The sequence below is a fragment of the Dromaius novaehollandiae genome, chromosome Z (genome assembly GCF_036370855.1).
Source record: "Dromaius novaehollandiae isolate bDroNov1 chromosome Z, bDroNov1.hap1, whole genome shotgun sequence".
Lineage (NCBI taxonomy): Eukaryota > Metazoa > Chordata > Aves > Casuariiformes > Dromaiidae > Dromaius > Dromaius novaehollandiae.
This window is the reverse complement of record NC_088132.1, coordinates 40290642-40315846: the sequence shown is the minus strand read 5'-3', so window position 1 is coordinate 40315846 and position 25205 is coordinate 40290642. Positions and strand designations below refer to the sequence as shown.

Genomic DNA, 25205 nt, shown 5'->3' with positions numbered 1-25205 from the left:
TCTGTTTTCCATATCTTTCTATTTTGGCACAGTGCCAACCAATTGACATAGGATTCAGCTGTGTTGTAAGGCAGGTGTTAATCAGAACTGCTTGCATACATGTTTTTCAGCATTTTCACCTATGCCAATCTCTTTTTCTTCCACGTTTTTACTGACCATCTGCGTTCCATAAAGGGGTTGTTCATGCACTTTGGTAACACGTGTCTTTGAGCAGCATAATCTTACCTGTAAATGCCAAATGACTTGGCAGGACTCTGCTGAACTGAATTTCTTCAATTTTAGAGAAATGAAGTTCCTCTTCCACTATTATACTACTAGTGAAGGCTGGCTTCACAGTGGGGGGATCATTCCTAATCAGTTCTTTAAGCCTATTTTCAAGTTCTTTTTGTATAGAGCAGAAAGCAGGATTTTCTTAGAAACTAGCTGCAGGAAAATAGAAAACCCTTATTCTTTCAGCCATTCTCAGTTTGACTCGTGAAACTCAAAGAAAGGGGCTCTGGGATGACTGGAAAACGCGTTCCATTTGACCATAAATGAGAATAGAAATATAATATTGATTTGTCTCAACTTATTGTACTCAAAGCTAGGCATTAAATGCTTAGATAATTCCTTCAGATAGCTGCATTCCCCCTCAGGGAAGGGGTAGAAAAATATGTAGTGAGGACAGCGTACATCTCATCTGATTGCCAATCGGTTTTGCACGTATGCCATACAAATTCAGTAAGTGACACAAAAAGACATCCAGCCCTTGGCTCTTCTTACACAATATTATGCTGCAACTTTACGTTTAGATGATTTCTGATTAAGACATTAAACATTTAGGTCTCATTCACACATTTTCCTTGTAAAATCCTCTTGTAGAAGTCTGATACTTTCCTTACAATGGTTCATTACTCTCGTTTCTTGGAATCCAACTGAAACTTCAGTGGAACGTTTATTGGCATGAGTGGTTATTTCCAACAATTTTAATAAAAGTCTCCAACCAAAAGTTTCTACTTACCCAGTGATCCATTTTTGGAATTAACTGAAGTTGAAATCAAAGGAGCTTTTTGTTGTGTTTCTTCAAACTAGCATGCTTTCTGATGATATTGAGAGAAGAAATAAAATTATGAGTTTTACCTTGTCAGAATATCTTTATACTTAGCTAATAAACTAATAGCAATATATAAAACATTTGTATATCAATGTCCACAATTCAAACTACACAGTTCAGACTAGTGTTGAAGACTCTATAAAACCGCAAGAGGAGCTGATTTTTAGAACATTTTTAGGAAAAAAAAGCCATTTGGGTCAGTACGTTCCAAACCAAAGGCAAAAACAAAACGAAACAAAACAAAACAAAAAACCTCTTTAGAAGTACTTTTAAGCTCAGAGATAAGTATTTTCTGTTTGAAGTAACACAACAGTGTCTAAAAAGGGCTGAATTCTGTCAGAGACTCAGAAATCATTTGAATCTCCTTTGCATTTGGTGGCAGAATTTTAGTAAGAAAGGGGCTTTTAGCAACTCACGTAATTCCATCCATGCCCCTTCAGGGCTTTACTTCAGGGCATAGTATCAATGTTCAATAGTTTTTGAACACAGATAGTGGCACCCTAGGTATGCAAGAACTTTACGGTGGAAAAGTAGAAGTATCTGAATACTTTTTAAAAGACTTGTAACACACATTAGCAATATTGTTGAAGAATTTTACTGTGATCCATTGAATGCATTATTTAACATTAAACAGCAAGATGCAATGAACAATACATAAGTAGGAAGAATGAAGCATGGCATGGGGCATCCTCCAGTGTCTGAAGCAATGTGAATATCTAGATTTATTTTTTAAGTGCCCAGAACCACTTCGTATGGCAGGCCAAGTAGCATTAATTTTAGCCTCAGACTGCTTCCTCGGATGGTGGTCTACAGAGATTTCACTAGGCTCCCTTCATTTTTTATTATGGTGGCATTATGGGGTTGATCTTTATACCAAAGGGGTACTTTTCATTTTAAAATAAACCTCCTAATGCCAATTTAATGAGCCACTGCATATCTGTTTCTTTTCCAGCAATAGAATCAGAAATGTCTTTTCTGCCCAGCTGCCATCTAAATGCACCAAGCCCTCAAGAATGACAATGGAAAATAAAGCCATAGTAGATTCCATGTGTCAGCCTTAGAAGGCCAAATATACTTTATATGGATAGAGACTTCAATCTTTTTTTTTCTAGGGAGCTTTAATGGGCATGTTGAGGACTGATTGTTTCTAACTACAACTCAGCAATGGCTTCCAGATGGAAAATGAACTTGAACCTTTCCTCCAGCCTATATGGGTTAACAAGAACGGCTAGGTTTTAGTCTAGGACAGCCAAGTAAAATCTGCTCTTAAATAACTTGATGGCTGTGTTCTTTGGAGCATAAGTGTGGATGCCAATAATTTAGAATTATGTTTCACTACCATTAGATGAAAAATGGAAACAGTACTGGTGGGTGTGGGGAGAAAAACAGAAGAAGAGTTGAGAAAAATACAAAAGATACTGTGTGGGACAGTGTAGATACCATTGTTCAGTTCCAATGAACACTATAAATGTGAATAGATCTGAAGTCTTTCAAAGCAAATAAATATCCTCTTATTGTAACAATTTGTAAGTTCAAACTTTTTGTTTTTAAGACGTGCATTCCAGGGGTAAATAAATAAATAAAAAAAACCTTTAAGTACTTCAGCAATCTGCATTTAAAGGGGATAGAATATCTGTTTAAAAGACTGTTGATGAAATATGTTACCATTCAAATCCATTTACAAGTATACAGAAGAATTGTAAACCATATTCAAAAAAAAAAAAAAGACACGAATAAAAGCCTAATCATGTCTGTATATAGTTACAAAGGAGACTTTATTCCAGAATTTAGAACTGAACTCATTTGGAATTTAAAGGATCTGAAACATACATCAAAACATGGATCATGATCTGGCACAATTCAAAGGATCAGTGTTATGTAAGGCAAACAGAGTTTTGAATCTAATTCCAAGTGAAAAAGCGTTGAAAGCCTGCATATCGTTTTCCATTAAATAAAAAGAGCAGCACATTTTTCAGAGTAACCAAATTGTGTATTTATTCCAGTAAACTGATAACCACCGTATGTGCACGCACACACTCCTAGGCAAACTGTTCAGCATATGGGCACCCAAACACCCACACTTAGTAAATTGCACACACTCCCTCACACACAGTTAACTCACCGTCTCGCGTTAGCCAGCGAACTTATGCAACGCTTGTAAATCCTCCCCTCTGCAACAACGGGATTGCATCATTTGTAGGAGGATACCACTTACCATAGATACACAAATCTTAACCAAAATTTATAGCAATTCAGCTTTACTTTGTATGACTTGACTGGCACAAACAATCCAATATATATTCAGAAATGTAAGCAACCCTTATGAAAAAAAGAATTCCTGAAAATAAACCACAATGCAGATTCATAAATTAATCCCATGAATCAGTTCACTGTCTCTATAATACCTCCCAGTCCAATTTTTATGTCAACATTTTAACATGCATAAACTATTAATTTTATTAGAACCAGATGATAAAATAGTCCATTCTTGCTCGTGAAATGACCAACTCTCCTTTTGGCTCCCAAAAAAATTGCTAAATGTGTGAAAATTTCACAATACAGCAGATTGTCATGGTATTAATAATTTTCTGGGACAAATGGAGGAAAATATGAGAGACCTTTTAATGTAGAACACTTTTAAGCAGTGGGATTATATTAAGATAGGAACATGAATTAATATTAGACTACGGTGGGTGGTCTGTCATACTGAATTTCAGGCTGAAATAAAGACGGGGAAGAAGGTCTGAAAATTCTTTTTCTGGAAGTGATGGATGAGAAACCATCTACCATCCAAACCTTTTGAACAATAAGAGGAAATCAAACAGAAGGACAGGCTTCATTTTCCCCTTTTCTGAATCCCTAGCATACACACACACATGCTCTCATACAGGCAGTTTGCCTTACAATGGGTCTGCTGCAGTTTCTAGAGTGTTTTTGTTTTGTTTTACACTATATTGTGTTTAACGAGAGATGTGTGGATATGCTGCAGACACAGTTGATAAATGTACTTTTCAGTCCCATTGCATTCATATCACAGGCTGCATTTAAACTATTTTGTATTTCCTTAGGTATACAGTGTAGCACCTTACATTTCAGTGCATAGTGGCTTGGATTTTATTTCCGTGTTTATGTTCTTTCTTTCCACACAGATATTCCATGAAGACTATATGGTACCCTAGATGAACCATTTCTACATCAGTAAAATAGGGCAACACATTGGTTTTACCAAGAATACACACATCTATAAATATTTATAACTTAGCAATTACAAACATCTACAATACACTGCACAGAACTACAATAATGTTGAAAACATAATTAACAAATCAGTTTAAAGTAAGGCAACAGCATTATATATAATGTCAAAAGCACAGCACTGAGGTGCCAATGCTGCTGTGGAGAGTTATATATCATCGTAACCCTTACATATCGCTACTGCAAAGAGGTCTATGATGGCCTTGGTTCAGCATCTCTCCCAGTCTGGGAATTCCCTGTTCTTCCTTACCAAACCTCTATACCTGTAATTTAAAGTGTCTTGAGAATACTAGTTAGCCCTATTCCCCAGGGGTCCCTGGGGACACTCTCAAACAACATTCAGGCAAACAATTTCCATCCAACAGGGGACCAAAGAATACAAAAACAGTACGAAATCTGATACACAGCAGCTTTTTTCAAGGGTGTTCCAAGAAACAAACCACAGAACTGAGGGAATTAATACGACAGCTAAATTCAGAGTCTTTCTGAATCAAGCCATCAGACAATTACAGGGAATTTAGAAAGAGCAGTTGCACTCGGTAAAGAAACCCAGGAGAAACGGCAGAGGATTTCATTCTATAAGGATGTCACAGAAAATGAAGTGTATTGCTAGATGAGTTATTGAAAGAAAGAATAACTTTGAACTGGTCATCTTATTGTGCCTGTTTCCTTCTCTTGCCTTTTTTAAACAATAACTGAGGCTTAGCTACAGGTCACCTTGGATGGCTACCAAGAAGAAATATCTCATCCCTTAAAACCACATAATACTCTAACCAGTCAGTGCCAAGGTGATTGACAGCAGTGTTTCATCTGTTGGAGAAACAACAGGTGTCTGTATACAAAAAATAATAATAAAACAGATAACAAATCAGTGTTTGATCCTTGAAATATCTACAAGATCCAGAGAGGCAACAGATATAAAAAGTTCTATCTCTTTCTTCAACAACTGCAATATCATTTCCATTATTTCTCCAGGCTGCCATTCTGAATTCAAAGCAATTTATCTGAAGTTCAGACACTGTCAGTGTGATTTAGTTTCAGTTTTATGGCAACTGCAGGTCTCTAATAAGTATGCTCCTTTCATTGATTTTGTTCCCCTTCAGCTGCTGCTGTAAATGTAATTGAAATTTTTGTTTTTTTCCCCGACCTAACTTTTTTTTTAACTGACTAAAGAGCAATCAGTGTAGTGTCCTAGGAGTTTTATATAACCTATTAATAAGAAATACAGTTTCTCCTAGAAATGGACTTCCATATGATCACATTTTCACTAGTAGAAATAACCATTATGACATTCATATTAAAATATTATCCAATTATGCATACAAATTTTACATGTTTTCAGTTTTTCATAAGTGTAGAAGTAGCCCAAAGTCCAAATAAAATCTGAATATTACACATTTGATATATGCACGTGCTACTATGTTACCATCTACTCATATAATCTGTCACCATTACTTTATCTTATAATTTCCCAAGTATGTCAAACTGGTATTTGACCAGTATAACACTCCATTTTCAGCCATCTTAGTATATAGGTTGATTGATATATAGGTATGTTTATGTTTTGTCTGTAAATATATGGGAGTGTACATGGTATATGACCCATTTGTGTTTCCCCATATATAGGTGGGAAGGGAATGAAAAACCTTGCCTAAGGAAAGCTAAAATGAAAGAAGTAAATTATGCATTTAGTTGTAAAAATGGTCAGGTCACTCTTACTTTTCAGAGAAGTAAAACCAAACCACCAAACGCAGGAGTAAGACCTTTCAGGACCAGATCCTGTGAAAGGTTTTGTCTTCAGCATTCGCAAGCCTCCCAGGCTGCTCAGTGACACTGCTGATCTCGGAGCATGTTGCCGCTGGGAGGCCAATGCCCGGGAGAGACAAGCAATCTATTATTGAGCTAGGACCGATCCTACGGACAACTTTCAAAACTACTATAAAATCTATCTCAAATACAAGGTAAATAGAAATCTGACGCACAGAGCAGAGTCACAGGTTCCTAGTAGCAACTTATGTGGCTAAGCAAACAGACAACTGCTTTCAGGACACAACTACAGCTTTTTTTCAGGTGTGAGTCTTCAATCCCAGACATACAAAAAGCAACAAGTAAGAAACGCCTCATATCCTTAAGTTATCTTGAGAAGACCTGTACTCATATGCAGGCAATCTTCAGTTACATAGCAATCATAGCACTGATGAATTCAAATGAACTAGAAGCCCTAAGTCAGGCACTGGGAGAATGGCAAGAGAGTAAAGAAATTCAAAGTATTTCTTATGCCTGCCTGGATTGCCTCTGTCCATCTGTTAAATACATCCTTTTTATCTAGAGTTGATTGTAGCCGGGCAGCAAGAAAGATAGTGTCATTCAAGCCTAGCACAGAAGGTACCCAAGAGCCTACACTTGTATTCACTGGAAGTATCTTAACTGCATTCTCAAATAATCAAATAATTAATATAACAGCAGAGAGGACAGAGCCTTTTCCATGGCTACCTTCTCCAATCATTCTGCATTTAGATGTACCAAACACTTTCACTTCCCTTGAAGGAAGAACCCATATTTTTTACAATTAACAGTACCTGAGAGCTGCAGTTCAGCAACTGTTACGCAGGTCTGAAGATAAGAACGACATATAACCAGAAGTTCAGGTGTTGTGTTCTCAGCCACAGACCGAGGTTCAAGATAGAATGATCCAGAGCACTAGCAGCTTTCATACTTGTGACTTTTTTCACTCCATATCAGCATTTGAGTAGATATTTGGGGCCCTTTAACCAAAAAGTCAGACTTGCAGGTGGTAGCTTAAATTCCTGACAGTCTCTTGCATTGCCAGGCCCACATATACCTGCCCTCATGGCAAACAGGAGCCTGGGATTGCTAAAGAGCTTCTCCATGATATAAGGGCATTGGGGAGGTGGAGGCTTGTTACTGAATGAGGCACACCTGGGCATTAGTGCAAGGCAGTGGGCAGGAATGAACTCACATTAGCACAGCAGAGCCCTGGGCCCTGGTGTGAGACCTTGGACAGTCTACTGAACACTAATGAAAAGCTGACAAAAATCTAATATGGCATCATAATATTGTATTGGATTCTTTACCATATGTTATGCACATCAGGCATTGTTATCTATAGCACAGCACAATTCCTTAAGTAATTCAATATAACTGTGTGGTAGGAGAGGCCCAACAGCTGAGTTCTATAAAACTGCAGAGAAACAAATCTTATTCCATTCAAAACCCTGCAAAAATATTGAACAGCCTCTGAAAGATGATAAAATATAGTTTTCCAATACTCCTACATTGTTTCTGTTTCTAAATTGCTAATGGATTTGAGGATTTTTCCCATTGATAGGAGCTTAATATATTGATTTCAGGCTGGTCTGCTTTGGGTGCTGCAGTTAATTAGAGATCTCATAGTGTGAGGACGTAACTCTGGCTCTTCAGTCTCTGCTTCCCAGGGAGATGTAGTTATCCTTGACACAGGGTAGCTGACAAGCCTGTCTGTTATTAGCCAAACTTCAGACATCCGTGGTTTCAAAAATCATAATCCTTGGATGCATTGAATCAAAGTGATAGCACATGGAGTCGCAGTGCCAGCAACATTTCATTTCCACAATAGCTGTCAAGCCCCCTGAAAAAATGAAAGTATTACGAAGGAGTAAATAATCACCTCAAGAATGTCTTTGGGAAACAAAATTTATCCAACAAATATTTTAACGTAGATTAGCTAATGGCCCCTTTGGTGTGGTTTCTTAGCTATAATGGATATTAATGCTTTTTGATGTCTCCTTTCCCAACCTGATGAGAAAAAGCAAGTGAATCAGCGGATTAGACCCTGAAAGAACCAGTGACTGGAGATAATCACTTTCAGAACACACACAATAGGGGCCGTGGTTTCCTCCAGCAGTGGAAAGTGAGTATGATCCTCTTCCTCTCCAGTTTGCCTTTTGTTAGCATCCCTTTTTCTCATTTTCCTCCCTTAATCTCAGAATAATATCCTGTCTTGTCTGCTGCCCTGAAGGTTTCCTTAATATAGTCATAAAAAGCTGCCAGCTTATTTTAAAAGGGGCAGAATAATAAATGTTTAAAGCCATGCTGGGGGAAGGCTGTAAACTGACGGCACTGATATTTATTTAAACCTTTGTGTTTAGTTTAAAGGTGAAGTTAAATAAGATCCTAAAAAACCCTCTAACCAACTATACATGTTTAGATCCTGATCCTGCAAAGTGACCGTGTTGTCCGATAGTAGCCCCGTTTCCTAGGCGCTGAAATACAGCGTGTTTTGCATTCAGAATGACCGGGGTCTTTGATGCCGACTCACTAAGGGGAAAATCTGTGTGAGGAATAAATTGGTGCAGGATGGTTCCCTGCAGTAGCACGTAACAGGAATTTGGCCTCCCACGCTGCAGGGAGGAAGCATGGGAAGTACATGGTGTCATCCGCAGAGCTCACATCTCCAGAGATGTGGCTTTCCACAGAAAGGAAAGAATGCAGATAAATCTATTTAATTTGAACCTGTTGGCCCTTCGCATAAAAATCTCCCTTCGGTCGGAAAGAGGCATCTGTGAATTTCTGCCTCATGACAGGTCCCTTCCCCTGACATCTTCATTCTCTAAGTAACGGATCCTGCAAACCTCCAAATATGTGTTTTACATGCATCACTAGCATAACACAGCCTCCAGGAAAGAAAAGAAGGCAAAGGCACACACAAACTCAGATTACTGTGAAAACACAAATGTAGGCAAGATGAGAGGCAATTTGCACGTGTCTTTGGGCTTGTCCTCTTTCGATATTTTCATTACCTGACCAGCTCAAATGTGCTGTGGACAATAAGTCTGAAATACAAACTACTCATTGTAAGACAATGTAAAAATAAAGGAGGACCTTCTTCCAGGGATACTCTGAAAACCACCTGACACTTAAGGACAAAGGACACAAGGGAGTAAAAAACAGCATTATCTATACCCACAGGAGAATTGCCCACAGCAGTCAGATCAATACAGCCTCGAGTAGACATATCACCTGACAGATCCCTGCACAATGTTCTACGCAATGAAATTATATCTTTCAGTATTTCCAAGAAGTTTGGAAGAAACCAGAGGCAAAAGTTTCTTTTTCAAAATAAAAACAAGGTATGAAATATATTTTATTTTACAGTTCAATATGAATACAATGAACAAATTGCACTGCCTTCATTTCAGCTTTCATTCTATTAAGTTTGTATTGCATCAATATATCTTTATAATCTTAGTGCGATGCTAGCCGTTATGATATCCGTAATATTAATTAAATGCCAGGGACTGTACCAGGTTCAGTATATCACAAAGTGATGCACTTCCATATGAAATTAGTGTCTTAATATTTGATTCCCTCTGCACTTAGTGTATATGCTTAGCAATTCTTTGCTGGAAACAAAGTGGTTCATCAATTAATTATCCTCACTAATTCAGTGAAAAGATTTAGTAGAAATCTCACTTATTGAATAATAATAACTTGAAAGTTATAGATTCAGCCAATCTGCAAACTCATCAGAGGTATATATAGGAAAGGATAAAAACAGCATAGAGCTCAGAAAGCAATTTGTTTATACAGTAAAAAACCCGCTTGCCCTTTAGAGAAATACATCCTAATTATACTCTGGTGTAAACTAAAGGCAAGTTTATGGATGTGAATAGAAGCACAACAGCAGTGCAAAGTATGTCCAAATCACTCCTGTAATAACTACTACTAATTCTGCTAGCTAAATATCAGGTATTTGTTGTATAGTTAAAAAGATAACATGCTGATTCAACTGAACACATAGAAATGTCCTTTACTTCCTTCCCTTGCTTACTTACATTAGCTTATTTATTCCCTCCATCCATCACAAGTTCCCTTAATTTTGGATGCTTAGTTCTTTTAGATATATATTATATTTTAGCATAACAACTTTGTTTGATAAAGAGCAGAACTTGCAAACTACCAAATGTACAAATACATTAAAATATATTATTAATGTTTAATGTGTCACATCAGAAGAGATCTGGTACCAGACAGAAGAAACGAGGACATGGCTGAAGAAAGACAGAGCCACGCTACAAAATTGTCAGTCTGAGTCAGACCACTGGTTCATCTTGACCCATATCCTGGCTCGGACTATGATGGTTACCATATGTTTCAGAGGAAAGTCTAAGAAATCTAGTGGGGGTAATTACTGGAAGAGTTTCTTCCTAACCTCTTAAATCAGCTCACAAAAGTTGTGTCTGGCACAGGAAGTCTCTGAGCTGCTAATCCCTGGGGCTGAAAAAGTAATAATACTAGATACCTGTGCTGTTATTGCAGGCTGTTGCAGGTGCCGCCTGCGGGCCCGTGTTTGGGATGGGACACCAGGCAGGGTGGAGGCCAGGCTGGCCCAGGCCAAGGTCTCCGAGGCTCCCGCCAGAGACCAGAGGCTTCTCACTCTTCTCGGGTTGCAGCAAGGCAGACTAGAAAGGAGAGATATACACAACCCCTGAAACATTATATGTATTAGTCATCGATAAAGTATACTAACTGATTTGAATTTTACCACGAGTCACAGAAGTTTTACGCCACAGAGACATAAGGAAATGTTTTAATTGGTACTTCTCATGGATACATGGCCCCAACATTTATTTTAAAGGTCAGGCCAGGTCATATTCAGAGACTTACAGGGAACTGAAATCATAGCCACTAGGTTTTGTGTCAAAAATATGCAATTCTATGAATTGCCCATTATTTCAAAACTTACTCATATCTTACTGCCTGTTTACTCATAGCCAGGAGCTAAATCATTCAAAAATGAATGAATTTCCAAGGATCCTACTGTGTGTTTGAATTTGAAACAACACGTGATTTCAGGAGAGTTGCACGCAAGTCCAGGGGAACCCAGTCTGATGGGAAACATTCGTCATCCCTGCATCATATTGTTCACATTCCTATTTCCCACAATACGAGAATCCCTGTGGACACTCTTTTAAATACGGTAAAGGAAAATACTGCATAGCCAAAGCTCAATAAAAAGCAACCTGATGCCATTTTCCAAGACCAATCCAATTTACTGCACTGAGTTCTACAGTATGAGCATTGCCTAGTCACCTCTTAATCAAAACATGAACAAAACACGTACAGTGCAATTACATAAGTGGTGTGCTGAGCTATAGTACAAGTACTTAAAAACCATTATCATCATTCTTCAATTTTTATTAAAAGTCACTGAGAACTATATTCATTTCTTTGCAATTTCCAACAAAAAGACAGTAACAGATAATTTAATAGCTTGTTGAAAACAATGTAGTGTAATAGAAACTGCCCCAAATGGGTAATGCTTTGACAGCTTTAGCTAAGTTAGTATGTATCTGACACCACCTCCTGTTTCACAGGCAGAGATCTAGGAGGTAGAGAATAAAAACCTATTTAAAATAATTACAAGGAGACGATAATGGCTGAAATAATGTAAGAAAGCACCAGCCAAGAAAGTCCAATTTGAGACAGTTATCACAAAAGTGCAGAACAGCTGTCACTGTCTTTCAAAAAACTGAACGAAAAACAGCAAATACACCACAGGGATGAAGCGGTCACCAGGTGCTACCCGGTAGCTTCCTACCCAAAAACAAATCGAAGCCCCAGCTCAGTAGCAGGCTTCACGTGGACTCACAGCCATACTCTTGCAAAGCCCTCCTGGCCTCACCAAGGGGATATGAAGGAGCCGGTGTCCATCTGCTCAGGCACAACTGCAAGGTTGGACGTTAATTTGGGTCCTCTCGTGAGAGGGTGGCATGTGCTACCCACCCTGCCAGTGCCTTACGGGGAGAGCAAAGTCAGCGAGCATCACCACACGGTTCGTACTCCGTTCCGTGGGGTGTCATATCAGTGCAATTCCGTTCAAGCCGCCTGTTTGTGTTTTAATTTCTCACAATCTTAATTTTATGACATTGGAGACTCTTCTCTATACACAACATGCCATCAGCCAGAGCAGTAAGTAATTGCTGTTGGCTCAGAAGAGCAAAGGAGTGGTATTTTGAAGAGAGAAAAACACTAGCTAATCCAGTGCAGAGTGTGTGTGTGTTTCTAAATGACAGGGGAAATAAATGCATCGTTTTTCTGCAGGATCACAGTTCATTTAAATCTTAATTGCCCAGAAAGTCAATCACATAATAAATGTTTTCCTTGAAATTATTTAATACTGTCTGAATAGTCAGGTGTGATGATCAGTTCTAACTACTGAGGCAATAATAATATTCTGCATAAACGGCAATGGTAAATGCATGTGTATATATATCTTTCTTTCTTTTTCCTCTAAAATTTATATAGTTTTTCAAACAATGAGTCAAAACTGTAGCAGCTACAAACCAAAATGATTATAATTATTTTTAGCACAAGAGAACTTCAGACTCATTTTAAGAAAAAGACATTCTCAAGAAAAGGTTAAAATATATATATCTATACATATGTAGATAATATTCCCAGTCAGCAAAAAAGGCTGATGCTTTGAAAGTTTCCCTTTTCTGCGACCTGATAAGAGATTTTACCAAAGCCATCTCACATCAAAAGTGGACTGTTAAAGTGAAGTACTGTCTTTTGGGGGGCATTTTCTCTGGGGGTCAAAATCTCTTCTGGGGAGCAATTCAATGCTATTAATAATAAAATCCTTCTTAGACAGGAAACACTAGTTTTTATCAGCAGGTTGTGTCACTTCCCAGATGTGCAAGGCCCAGGTCAAACTCTTGCTGTTTCTGCTTGGACAAGGGATTCAGCCTGTTTTGTCCGTCTTTCATAAGAGTCCTAATGGAATTAATCTTACCAAACAACTTCAGTTTCATTTTCTTTAAATATATAAAGGAATTTCTATGAGGTGTATCTCCACCTAGATCTTAGGAAATTTTGCCCAAAGTAGATCAGCCAAAGTTGTTCTTTTCCTCATGAAAAGTTTGACTTGTAAGCTGGCATTTTCCAATAAAACAAAATAAAATCAATAAATTCTGCTAAAACTGAGCCACTAAAATTCCCTTCTGTCCTAGTCAGGAATTGCACATTCTGGATGAAGTTCAATCTTGTGCTGTAGATCCTTATTACATACATAAACCATTAAAATTGTATTTTGAAGGTATACATCAGACAGTCTAAGGCTTCCGTGCAAAGAAAAAGTTTAGGGGAAGTTAACACACAAGGGCTACTTCACATTGCTCTGGCAATGTACTTCAGTACTAATCTTAGTGGGAAAATTCTTCCTCCTCCTTGCAATAAAAATTCTCAAATTTATGGTTACAGCATAATGAGCCCAAAGGGATTCTACGATTGAGATTATAACAAATTTGTTTTTGTGGGTGACTTCAGTAGGTTTTGAGCCTAAGCCTCAATTACTCAATGCATCTAAGCCCTCCATTGTGTAATACAATTTGAATCATCCTTCCTTGTCTACTTTTCCACACTTAACGTGCATTTTTCTAGAGTTTCAGGCTTTGAGGCACCGATGTGGAACCTCCCCTTCTCTGGCAGCTGAACACGTCTTTCAGTCACATTTGGCAAGACACACATTAAAACCCACCTTGTTGTTATCCAGTACTTACGCAGGAAGACTTCATGGCTAAGGGCTGCGTTAAATGAAGTCGGGGATGTGATCCAGCTCCCCAGGCCATATATTTCTCACTCCATCTGTAAAACAAACAAAGACTGCAGGGTATTTATTTTCCAAGCTGAATAAGTCATCCAATAATACCAAACTCATAAAATCATCCCAACACCTGAAAGAGCTGCAAACCACGTAACCTTACAACTTAACCCAAAATGTTTTCACTCTGGCTTGGGGCTTAGTGAAGAAAACATGGCCCAGCAGTTTAATGCCTAAACTTCTGAAATCAGTCTGGAAGAGGGCACCAACATGTCAACCTTTCAGTTACTCCCCCTGCAAGTCTTCCCACATTCTTCAATTCGTATTACATGTCCCAGTACCATTTACCTACTGACCAAAACAGCGTAAGCTCACAGACCTAATCAACAGCTTTCTCAGCTTTTCAGGCTGGCTTCCAGTGTATTACCTGCAATATATTTATGAAATTATGAATGTATTTCCTACTCCATATCTAAGTTAGTATAAGAGCCTTAGAAGTGAAATAACATATGAAAACATTTTAAAAAATAGATATTTATGTACTCTTTTTTTTGTTAACTTTTGTCTTCTCTAATTTTGTCCTAATATATTTTCAGGGTATTTGATGTTCATCTCCGTGGATAGGCCGATATAGCACATGACACTGCAGCTTATGGTAGTAACTGGATTTCCTCAGGCCTTTAATATGGTAGAATATAATTAATATAATATAATACAATATAGTACAATATAATTAGAGCAGAGCGCCCTGGAAAAGCAGAGAAATGACAGACTCTTTCAAGTTCAGGCCATCAGCAGAATCTCTCTCATCCTTTGGATCTGATCAGGAAAGTCACAGCTGTTAAAAGAAGAGTTTCCCATCACAGCTCTAGCCAGTTTCATCTTCTCAAGTGTCTTTTGTGTTCCACAAGTCTTTTTACAAGGGCTAAATTTTAAAAAAGAAATAGATATCTGGTCTCCTGTTAGATCTTGGAGAGGTAAAGGGAAATTAGTATATAACATTAATTTAGTAAACTTATTTACTTATGGAAAAATATTTGTACTTTTCTGTCATCAAAAAATTTATCAAAGTTTTGTTTTTTCTGTCTAAGACAAGAAAGGTTTCATTAAAATATGTCTGCTTCTTTGAAGTTTCAACAGAAAGGTCTCAGAAAGAAACCCTTGAATAGTAATTAGGGATTTCAAATCCAGCAGGAGAGAGACTTGAAAATGGAAGATCGAAGCTTTTTGGATAACCCTGGATATTCTGAATTGTATCTGTCTTGACTGAACTCCTCTTTAAAATTCAGTGTGGAAACTTTCATTTTAATTCCATGCAGGAACACAAATTTTGAAACCCCTGAATTTTTCACAAATCTTTTTCTTTTCATTCCCCATTTTCTGCATATTAGTGACACAGGAACAGATATTGGAGACTAAATTTCAACATTGTTGGCTCAGAGCTAGTCTAATATTATTAAAATTAGCTAAATTTGTTGAGCTTATGGTCTTAAATGAAGACCCCCTGAGTTCACCCAGGATAACTCAAGTGCTGTCAGACAGTCTGAAGGCACTGACTCCATAACGGCATACAAGTTAATGTGATTAATCTGCACAGCACTTATTTATCCATCAAGCAAAGCTGCATCATGTTTGTTTCCATCATTCCTGACTACACTGGAAGGAGATAAATGTGGGAGACACCTGGAATCAAGCCACTCTCCATCTATCAATTCCCTCACCAACTAGCCCAAGGCTGCTCCTAAAATATATTATTCATGCTTTTGGTCAGTCTAATTTCAAATAAACAAAAAACTCTCAAGTCAAAACACTTAATGTATTCCATTGGTTTCCATAGCAGATTACAGAGGGAGTGGAACAGGGATATTGTCTCATCATCCATCTGCTGTTAGGTAGACAAACTAGGTAATAAAATGTGTATTTTTATAGCTACGACATGGTGCCTTCCATTTAGCGCACAAATTTCTTTCTCCTATCAGAACAGACTGGAATAGTTTGGTTACGAAAATACCCACACAGAAGTTTTAGAAAAAGCTAAAAACACTGTTCATGAATAATTCAAATTTGATTTGCATTTATTTGTACTACAGCGTAAGACAGAGTGTTGGGAAACATTCTTGTGTTTAAGTAACGTTTCATTTTGCCTGATGGAAAATAGCTGGTAATTCCAGGACACATTATGCCTTTAAGCCAGAGGTTACTGCTGAGCTGCATCTGACAGATTAGCTGAGACTGCAAAGGTCATAGAAGAAAATTCTAGGAGAGTAACTGGGCATGTTTCGGAGGCAAAAGTGCAGCTGCGAAGATTGTTGAGTAGCCCAGAACAAGGTGTTTTTTACACAGAAATCCGGTCTAAGATCAGCCTGCCAAGAGCCAGGGCCAGGAATTGCAAAAACTCATTAAATTTCTTTCCACCAAGAGATGCTCGCAAAGGAGAATTGCAGAGTGAAGCAGCACAAGGAAAAAGGAAGAGGGGATTGCCGATAAATCGCGTTTACCCTTGAGTGAAATATATGCCACTGCCTCTATTTAACAACATATAAAATGGTCATTTTTGAGAGCAGGTTTTTAGCTAATGAACAACTGAAGACTGGAAATATCCTTTAAGCCCAGATGGACCCAAATGACAATTCACAAAACTAGCCCAAAACCCAGCTGAACTTTAGCTGTGTATCTGTTAGTGGATTTCAGAAATATTACTGCTTATTGATATTGGGAAAAGATACCATTCTCAAGCACACAGTTCAAATTCCCTGAGGAAAGGGAAGGTTGGATCCTTTATTTGCCTCCACGGTCTCCTATAGAGCGGGACTCTCCATCAGTTGACATAGTTCCAAAATCCTGCTCCAAGAGGTCTTCATTCATTTTGTGTACCGACAGGGGCTTCTCCACCCCGCAGAGTGAAAGTCAAGACCTGCCTCACTGAACATATTCGAACTGTCATAAGTAGATTTACAGAGCTGTAACATCGTCTTACAAATCCTCTTCCATAGTGAACTAACTATCTGTCACAAGGTAAATTAATGCTTATCTGCCTCCCTAGGATGTTGTGAGATTTAAATAATTAAATGTTTGTAAGGTACTTTGAGAACCTCAGATGAAAGGTGCTGTATCAGTACAAGGTATTATTCACTGTTATGATTCATCACATTTCTCTGGTACAGCATGTGACAGACTCCCTAAAATTAGCATCTGACTGTTTTTCATGAGTTATGAGAGCTTGTTCCCAATGATTCAGACATTTCACCCTTGTGTCTTGCAAGGTCTTAGCTTTTATGTCAACTAAACAGCAGACAAAGTTGCAATCCTGTCATAAATGGTCCCCTCTCATCTTTTAATACCTCGAAAACAAATATTCCTTCACACACAAGCACAAAGAGCTCTAAATCCTTGAACATCAAGAGCAAGTACATAAATGCACAAGGTTGAGGGGGTACACAGACCTAAGTACATAACAAGCTACTTGAAAGTCACCCGAAAAAGTGACAGGAAATTGTCAGAATCACAGCTTCACAACTGGTCTAGCTGGAGAATGGCACACGCATGGGCAATAATGTCCCTTGAGGACCATGTGGCTAGCTCTGCCCTAGCCGAGACACCCTTGCTGCATGTATCTCACACAAGAGAGCTGCCTAGAGCTGTAGTATCACCAAAGACACAAAAGGGGCTGGACTGGGATGTTGTATAAATTATGACGACTGTCAAATGTCAACTATTTTCATCCCAGGAATCTACAGGCTATATATATGTATATGTATATATATAAAATTTCTTTTAGCAAATTTCATGTAAAGTAGCTCTTTCATTTCAAAAGTTAAGGAAGCATTGTGCAACTTGCTGTCATTTCTTCTTGATTTATTCCTCATTGTCGGGGCGGGGGGGAACAAACTGAAAAATCCCAATATCTGCTCCGCTGTTGGAGGGCAAATTCAAAATGCTGTAATTCAGGAAAATATCTTCACAGAGGGGTTTACGCTATTTTTCTTGCCTCATATCAAAGGATTTGAATCATGGCAAGATCAGCATTTTTCTTGAAAGACAAGAGTACACTATATGTTCCTGCAGATGGGAACATTGTTTTCAGCAAGACATTACTCTAATTAGTATATGTTTACCTAAAAAATAAGAAATGCACTTTGCAGAACTAGGACTTACTATTATTTATGAGCTTGACAGAGAAAATACTACAAAAAGTAGTATGTTTTTGTTTAAATGCTTACAGAGCAGATAGACTTTTGTCAAAAGTTGGTAGGTAGTAAAAGTGCCCGTAAAAAAGCAATAGGAAAGAGACTTGTACCTTTATGACAGTATTGTAAAAGTCTTGCAATAATAAAATTTAAACATCATCAGAATTTGACATACATTGCAGTACATTTACGGAGTCGTTTATCAGGAAAATGAAGGGGGAAATAGACAAGTAATTGAATATGACTCCAGCTCCCCTTCAGTTATGAAACAGCATCCTTCAATACCATGTATATGTAGATTTCCAGTCCTTGCAAGAAACAGCAAAGAAAAGGAACAACTTATTCTCAGCAGGTCTGTTTTGCCTTTTAGTAGGCATAAGAGCAGAAATTCTACAGCGAGTAATCAACCTCTTACCAATAGTTCTGCCAGAGGTCATTGACAAGAATTGCTGCAAAAGCCATTTAATGTGCACAAAAGTCATAAAACTCCCATCATGCTTGATGCTGACTGTGTTTTATTTGAATAACCTTAGATGACATATTGAATTCTAGAGCCTGCAGATTTGATTGGAAATAATGAGTCCAGCAGTTCCTGAATTAGGCAGTTTGCTAGAAATTTGATTTTCTTATTATTGCTCGCAGCAATAATCACATGAAGAACAACAAATAGAAAAGAAAACCTCAGGTCTGAATAAAAGTAGGAACCTGCATATAATACCCTATTCCCAAAATAATCTCATGTCCAGAGTGAGTGATTTCCTATGATAATGGCTAGTTATATATTTAAGCAATCATCTCTGTATATACCAATGGGATTTGCAATAGCCGTGAGAAATGCACAGTTTTGCAACTGTGAATACGTATTTAGCTCTACGCTGGTGGGCAGTTTTTTCTCCACGAACCTCAAGTCTACCTCTTAAAAAACAGTGGTGCAAAATGTTGAGTTAAAAATATGAACCATCCACACTTAATATTTAGAAATTGCTACTGTTTTGTGTCATATTAAATAAAAATATTGCATTTTAGATGATCTTGGACTCTAATATATTAACTTTTATTAAAGGGACATCGTTCAAGCTACTACAAATAATAGTGTCTGTTCTACAATTTCTTACGGAATTTTTCATAAACAAAAAGTGTTTCCTGTCCCACAAAAGCACATGCTGTGCCACAGAGCACTATTGACACTGAAGGACACCACCCTGAAGACTAAAAGACACACATATACAGGTACAAACTTGTGCAATTATCCAAACTGTATTTGCAAATAAGATTACTGCACCAGTATGGCTATCTATTACATGCCAAAGCAGCCACTGGCTTATGTATATACAAAACACTGCTTAGCAATCCTAAGCAGGCACGCTTTTTTTGCATAGACCTGAGGACTGTACATTTTAATAAATCTATCCTTCTTAGAATTGTTAACAAATACAAAGAGTCCTTTAATAATTACACTTAAGGAAAAGTTAGAAGCAGCATTCAGATTTAATATAAAACAGGTAGCTCCTATATTAAATCTAATATGACACTATAATAATCTATTACTTCATAATAATTGACCACACAGCTACCATTTAATCACAAGTGTTAAGAAACTGGGTTAGACTTCAGTAAAATTGTCTGTTTTATCCCTTAATATGAACGTCAAACCCTTCAATAGCTAGAGCTCTAGAAGTAAATAAACATCATGAAAGGGGAAGTTCTGAATCATGTTTTTCCTTGTGTTCATATCATCTCAAGGCATTTTAATTTCACACTATTTCCAGATTGTGTACAGTGAAACCCTGGAAAACAGTTGCAAATCACAGACACTATATTGAACTACATAGACACTTTTCTAGACTGCCAATGAATTTGGCACTTGAGAGCTTATCTGCATAACATACGATACATGGCCAGCAGCAGTACTATTTGCATTAGAAACCTCCTCTTCATCCTTCCCATCCCCAAATACCTGAAAAATCTGTTTACCGGAAATAATGCTCAAGTGACAAAAAGATATTTCTGTCTCCAAGATTATCCAGCTTCTAACCTTTCTTATGAAAGAAGTAATAAAGGGCAAAAACATACCCCATTTTAATGGTTGTTTTCATGTCCAATAGCTGTAGTTCATGTCCAGTAGGGACCATGCCTTCACTTCACATATACTTCCAGTCATTGGGAACAGCAGCTTTCAGTCACCGCAGCCAGGGAAGGGTTCAAACTTGCTCTTACTCCTCAGGAAAGTGCTCTTTGAGTCATTGTGAGGAATATTCCAAAAATGTCCACTCTCTGGTCAAAACGTAGATAGAATATTAGTAACTATCAAGAAAGCAATAAAGAAAACAAAATTATGCATCCACATCTTGAATTCTGTGCACACTACCAGTCCCTCCAACTCGGATAGCAAATAATAGTAATAGAAAAGCTATACATAAGGTGACAAGGATGATTACCAATAGGAAACGGCCTACAGAAAATGAAAGATTAAACAAACAAGGACTTTTCAGCTCAGAAAACAGAGAAGTGGTATGGCAGAAGTATATAAAATCACGATCAATAGAGAGAAATTGAAAAAGGAACACTATTCACCAGTTGTCATAATACAAGAATTAGGAGGTGATCAGTGAGATTATCAAGCAGAAAGACTAAATTAAATAAAAGTAATATTTTTTCACATCATACATGTTGAATTACTTGTAGCCTTTTGATATTGTGAAAGCCAAGAAGTGGTTCTAAAATGGTAGAATAGGTCCACAAATACAAATCAACATTGTAGTCTAGGAGCTGCATGATTTCACCTCAGGAATTCCCTAGCCTTGATGGTTGCTAAGCTTCGGGATACTTGCTTTATGTTCTTGTATGCTTTTCCTTTCTGCTACTGGGCAGTGTCAGAGACTGACCTTCGGTGCTACCGAGCGACCTGTACCTGGTCCTCATGTCTCTCTAATAAGAAGAATCTCTGCAACACCATGTGCTTCCTTTCATGGTTATTCAGCACAGCAGGCTCAGGAATAATATCCATCTACATCTAGCACAATAATGCCATTCTACCACCATTACAATGGTCTAGATTTCTCTTGCAAGGCATACCCAGCTAAGCAGGCTCATTCTCCAATTGACTGTTCTGGTCCCTAGATATATTAACTTACCTTTTTTTTCCCTCTGATTCTTCTGAGCACATATTTTATTCTTGTAAATCTCCTTTATATTATCGCTCTGCCTTTGCAGGAATTTTCAGCTCCTCCCTATTTATTACCACCTACAATTGACAGAACTCTTGTCCAGATTACGATTGAGGATTTTAAAATTAGACTTCAACTAATTCAGATCCTGTCATTCTCCATCAGACCCACAATACTTTGCCAGTTCTCATTAACTTTCATTTATGGTCTTTTAGTCAGCCTGCAAAGCACATTATGATGTTCAGAGTCAACCGTTCCAAATCAGTTGTGAGAGTAAGGTTTCGTCACCCTTGATCAATGCATTACTGAAATTTGTCTGTATCCACTGCTTTCCTTTCATCCTCTAATTTAGTAATTACATAAAAATAGGGGTTGTCTGCTAAGATCTATTCTTTATAATCAAGGTTAGTGACATATAGCCTTGTTATTGTTCCTCAGTCTGTTTGCAATAAATTACTTTCATTGAAATGAACATTCTTTGTACATTTCAGGAAAATCTCCAACCATCCCATTTTAATCTAAGCTATCATTTATTTCTAATATTAGCTCTTTTATAATTTAATAATGCTCTAAAACATCCAAATTCTTCCAAACATGTTCCATCAGCCTATAAAATGAAGGAATAAGGTGAAGGGCTTTTAGCAGAGGGTAAAAACTTCATGTTCTTGGAGTCGCTTGTTAAATGCTTGTGGATGCTTTTTCTGCTGTTTCTTCTTCATTAAATATGAATTATAGCTCTTTAAATGATGGTGATTTGGAAATCAGAAGGGTTTAGTTTTATTCTGTTGCTGCACATCTGCAGGCTATGTAAATCTATTGTAAAGCCGATTTAAGAAGGTAACTTGGAAAAGCAAATCTGTGGTGATTTGATCCTTTAAACCCTTGTATGCTGTGTAATTAGAAGCAGGTTGCACTGAATCCAGGAAATGTTCTTTTCAGCGTACCTGGAAAATATATTTAGTTACTTATCAAGAGTTGTTCAAGTTTGGCTCTTTATACAGAAAATAGCCTGAAGTTGAGGCAGCTGGGTGCAAAAGGCAGGGGTCAGAAACAGCTGGATACCAGTTCCCACCTGTCCCCTGTTGTCTAATTCCACTTGATCTGTTGATACTATTCATGCTCCCCCAAAAGAAAAACATCTGAAAGGGAACACCCAGAAGAGCAGAACCTTACCATTTTTCGGGCAGGTAGTGTTACTATGGGAACATGCTAGAAACAGCACGGCTGCCAGCCACCAGCAGTAATACTCTGATGTAAAGAGAGCACCCAAACATCACAAGGCATTCAGCGCCCTGCACAGGATCTGCTTCCTAAGCCCTGTAACAACATTGGGGTCTTACCACCATTATTTACAACTATCAGGAGAAGGCATTATGCTATCAACTGTTGGTAAATATTTATTTTTCAGTGGTAACTGCCATGTCAAATACGTCTGATGTATTAAAGTATGGTTTCATAGACATTAGGCACCTACATTACTGTCAGGTTTCATAGCAAATATGCGTGCCTCATTAATGTTACATTTAAGCATAATTCATAGTACACTACTGTCACGGCTTTTCTGAGTTGCACTGAATATAGAGAAGCATCACTAATGAATATTTTTAGATTGTTTTACACTTTCTGCTACTCTGAAGATAAATCTGTTAAACAAGCCTATCATTTTCCAATTTTTCCTGGGTCAAAGTAAAAATGATTCATATGTCAATCATCTGGGGGGGAACTACAACACAATAACATAATATCCAACATGATATCAGAATTGATGGAAGGGAAAGTATCGTGCTGTATTGACAGTATTATTTTAAACATTCCTTGCTCTCAGCAAAGTGGCCTGAAGTGATTTACCTTCCATTTGCCTGTAAAAGGCAAATTGACTTTTGAGGCACAGCGTACTAACAAGCAATAACTCTTTCTAGCTATATGTCAACTTAAATGGCACAAAAATAGTGTTCCTTCTTGGTTTATTTATGCAAAAATTACCCTGAATGTTAGCCAAGAATAGCATATTCTAGTAAGTATTTCACTTTGGTTTAATAACAAAAAAGAAGGGTTTTTTAGACCTAAAAATTTTTCATTTTATTTTGAACAGACAGTCTAAGGCCAATTTCTGGCAGCATTTGCAGTAGCTTCCCATTAAGAAATGACAATGTATCCTGCAGTATTGTGTTCAGCTCTGTATAACACAGTAACAGAAAGAGGTTTACTGATTGGTGGGAATTTGGGAAAAAAAAGTCTACAATAATTCAGACACTACTGCAGCTGATTTATCAGGAGCTATTAAAACATCTCTATATGTATGGCTTAGAGAAATACCAAACAAAGGAAGGAATGAAACCTCCTAATGAGGGTTTTAAGACTTCTCCAGGGTGAAGTATTCAAATATGATGAATATGAAGAAGGTGATAAAGGGAAAATTATACAGTACATTTCAGAGAAAATCTCATCAGAGTGATATTTACATGGAATTGTCTGTGGCAAGTGGGGCAAATTCGAGTGATTTAGTATTGGACCAAATATTTAGGGCAGCAGACTTAGAGCTATTTAGGACCAAATTAAATGTTTAAAACTGGGCTGTACACAGCAGAAGATCAGAACTTTCTCTGTAGTGGCTGCATAGCCCTGAAATTCCTCCCCTTTCAGCCTGCATTTCTGATGATTTCCATCTCATGCTGCTAAATTCTTCTTTTCTCTTCAGGCTTTAGAAAATGAGAAGAATTTGAAGAATGTGGAGATTGTCAGAGGGAGAGAGAAATAAGTGTTTTTAAGTTGTCTGATATATTGGTGCCGCACTGAATTTTACTGTCACATTGTAGTTCGCTTTGAGTTACTCATTTTGTTCTATTTTTAAATTATGAGAAGGGCACTGAGGATACAAATTCTCAAGGTGAAATTGTGCCCAATTAAAGTCAGAGAGACTTTGCTTTTGTACTTTAATAAAACCACAATTTTGCCCTGAAACTTCTGTTAATATTTGTGTGAAAATGGAAATGTTAAACAGTAAGGCATAATCCTATACTACCAGTGAAACCGACTGGATTTCTTCAGGCTATCAACAATTTACATAAAACAGCTTGACAAACACTTGATTAGAAAACCTCTGAGGTTTTTCTTCCTTTCATATACACATTTAACTCACCCTCGTTAAGATTATGTATCGCCAAAGTCTCAGAAAGTTAAGATGCTTGTTTGAAATGACTCTCAGTTGAGTTATTCAATAAACAGTTGAGTGCCACACTGCACAGGGGCACATTCAATTTTATTTTATGAACAGGTTAGGATTTGCATCATGATGTCAAACTGTCTACCCAACCAGGTATAATATCCTGTCTCCCACAGTAGCCGATAGCTGCCATTTAGGATAAAGGGACTATTTCATGCCAAACAACCTACCATAACTCTTTTTCATACTAGAGGAGAAAATTTCCCTAACAGCTCTTAAGAAAATTAACTTATATTTCTGAATCACGATATGTGAGTATTCCTATCTTAGGCCCTGATCCAGAAAAGCTCTTAAGCATCAGCTTAACTTTAACCGTGCTCTTCAGTGATTTGTTGGATTGGGGCCCTAAAACACATAACTACAAATCTTAGTCATCTGATGAAAGCAGTACTTCTAATTGCTGTCACTCTGCATTAGCCAATGTTTTCTATTTTTGTGAAGGGCACAACAAAAAATAGAAGTCAATCACAGTAATACAGTAGCTGTGTAGAAGCAAGTCAAGCATTGGCTCTGAATTACTTTGTTTTTATTTAAGTTATAATAGTATTAATAGAAAAACAGTCTTCAGGTTTAATAATGATCTTTAGGATTACTACTCATTAATTGGTGTTAATGTAATATACAACATATACCTACTAATCTGGGCTTCTAACAAGCTGGTAAAACTTAATTTGTG

General features: G+C 37.5%; 1 long non-coding RNA gene across 1 annotated transcript; it reads right to left on the bottom strand.

Annotated features, from left to right (window-relative positions):
• Window positions 1-1022: 1022 nt before the first annotated feature.
• Window positions 1023-22161, bottom strand: LOC112992358 (uncharacterized). The gene is made up of 5 exons (XR_003261509.2): window positions 20213-22161; window positions 13890-13996; window positions 10650-10809; window positions 3216-7976; window positions 1023-1079 (listed from the first exon to the last, which is right to left on the bottom strand). It is a non-coding gene; the product is annotated as an uncharacterized LOC112992358 (long non-coding RNA).
• Window positions 22162-25205: the final 3044 nt, after the last annotated feature.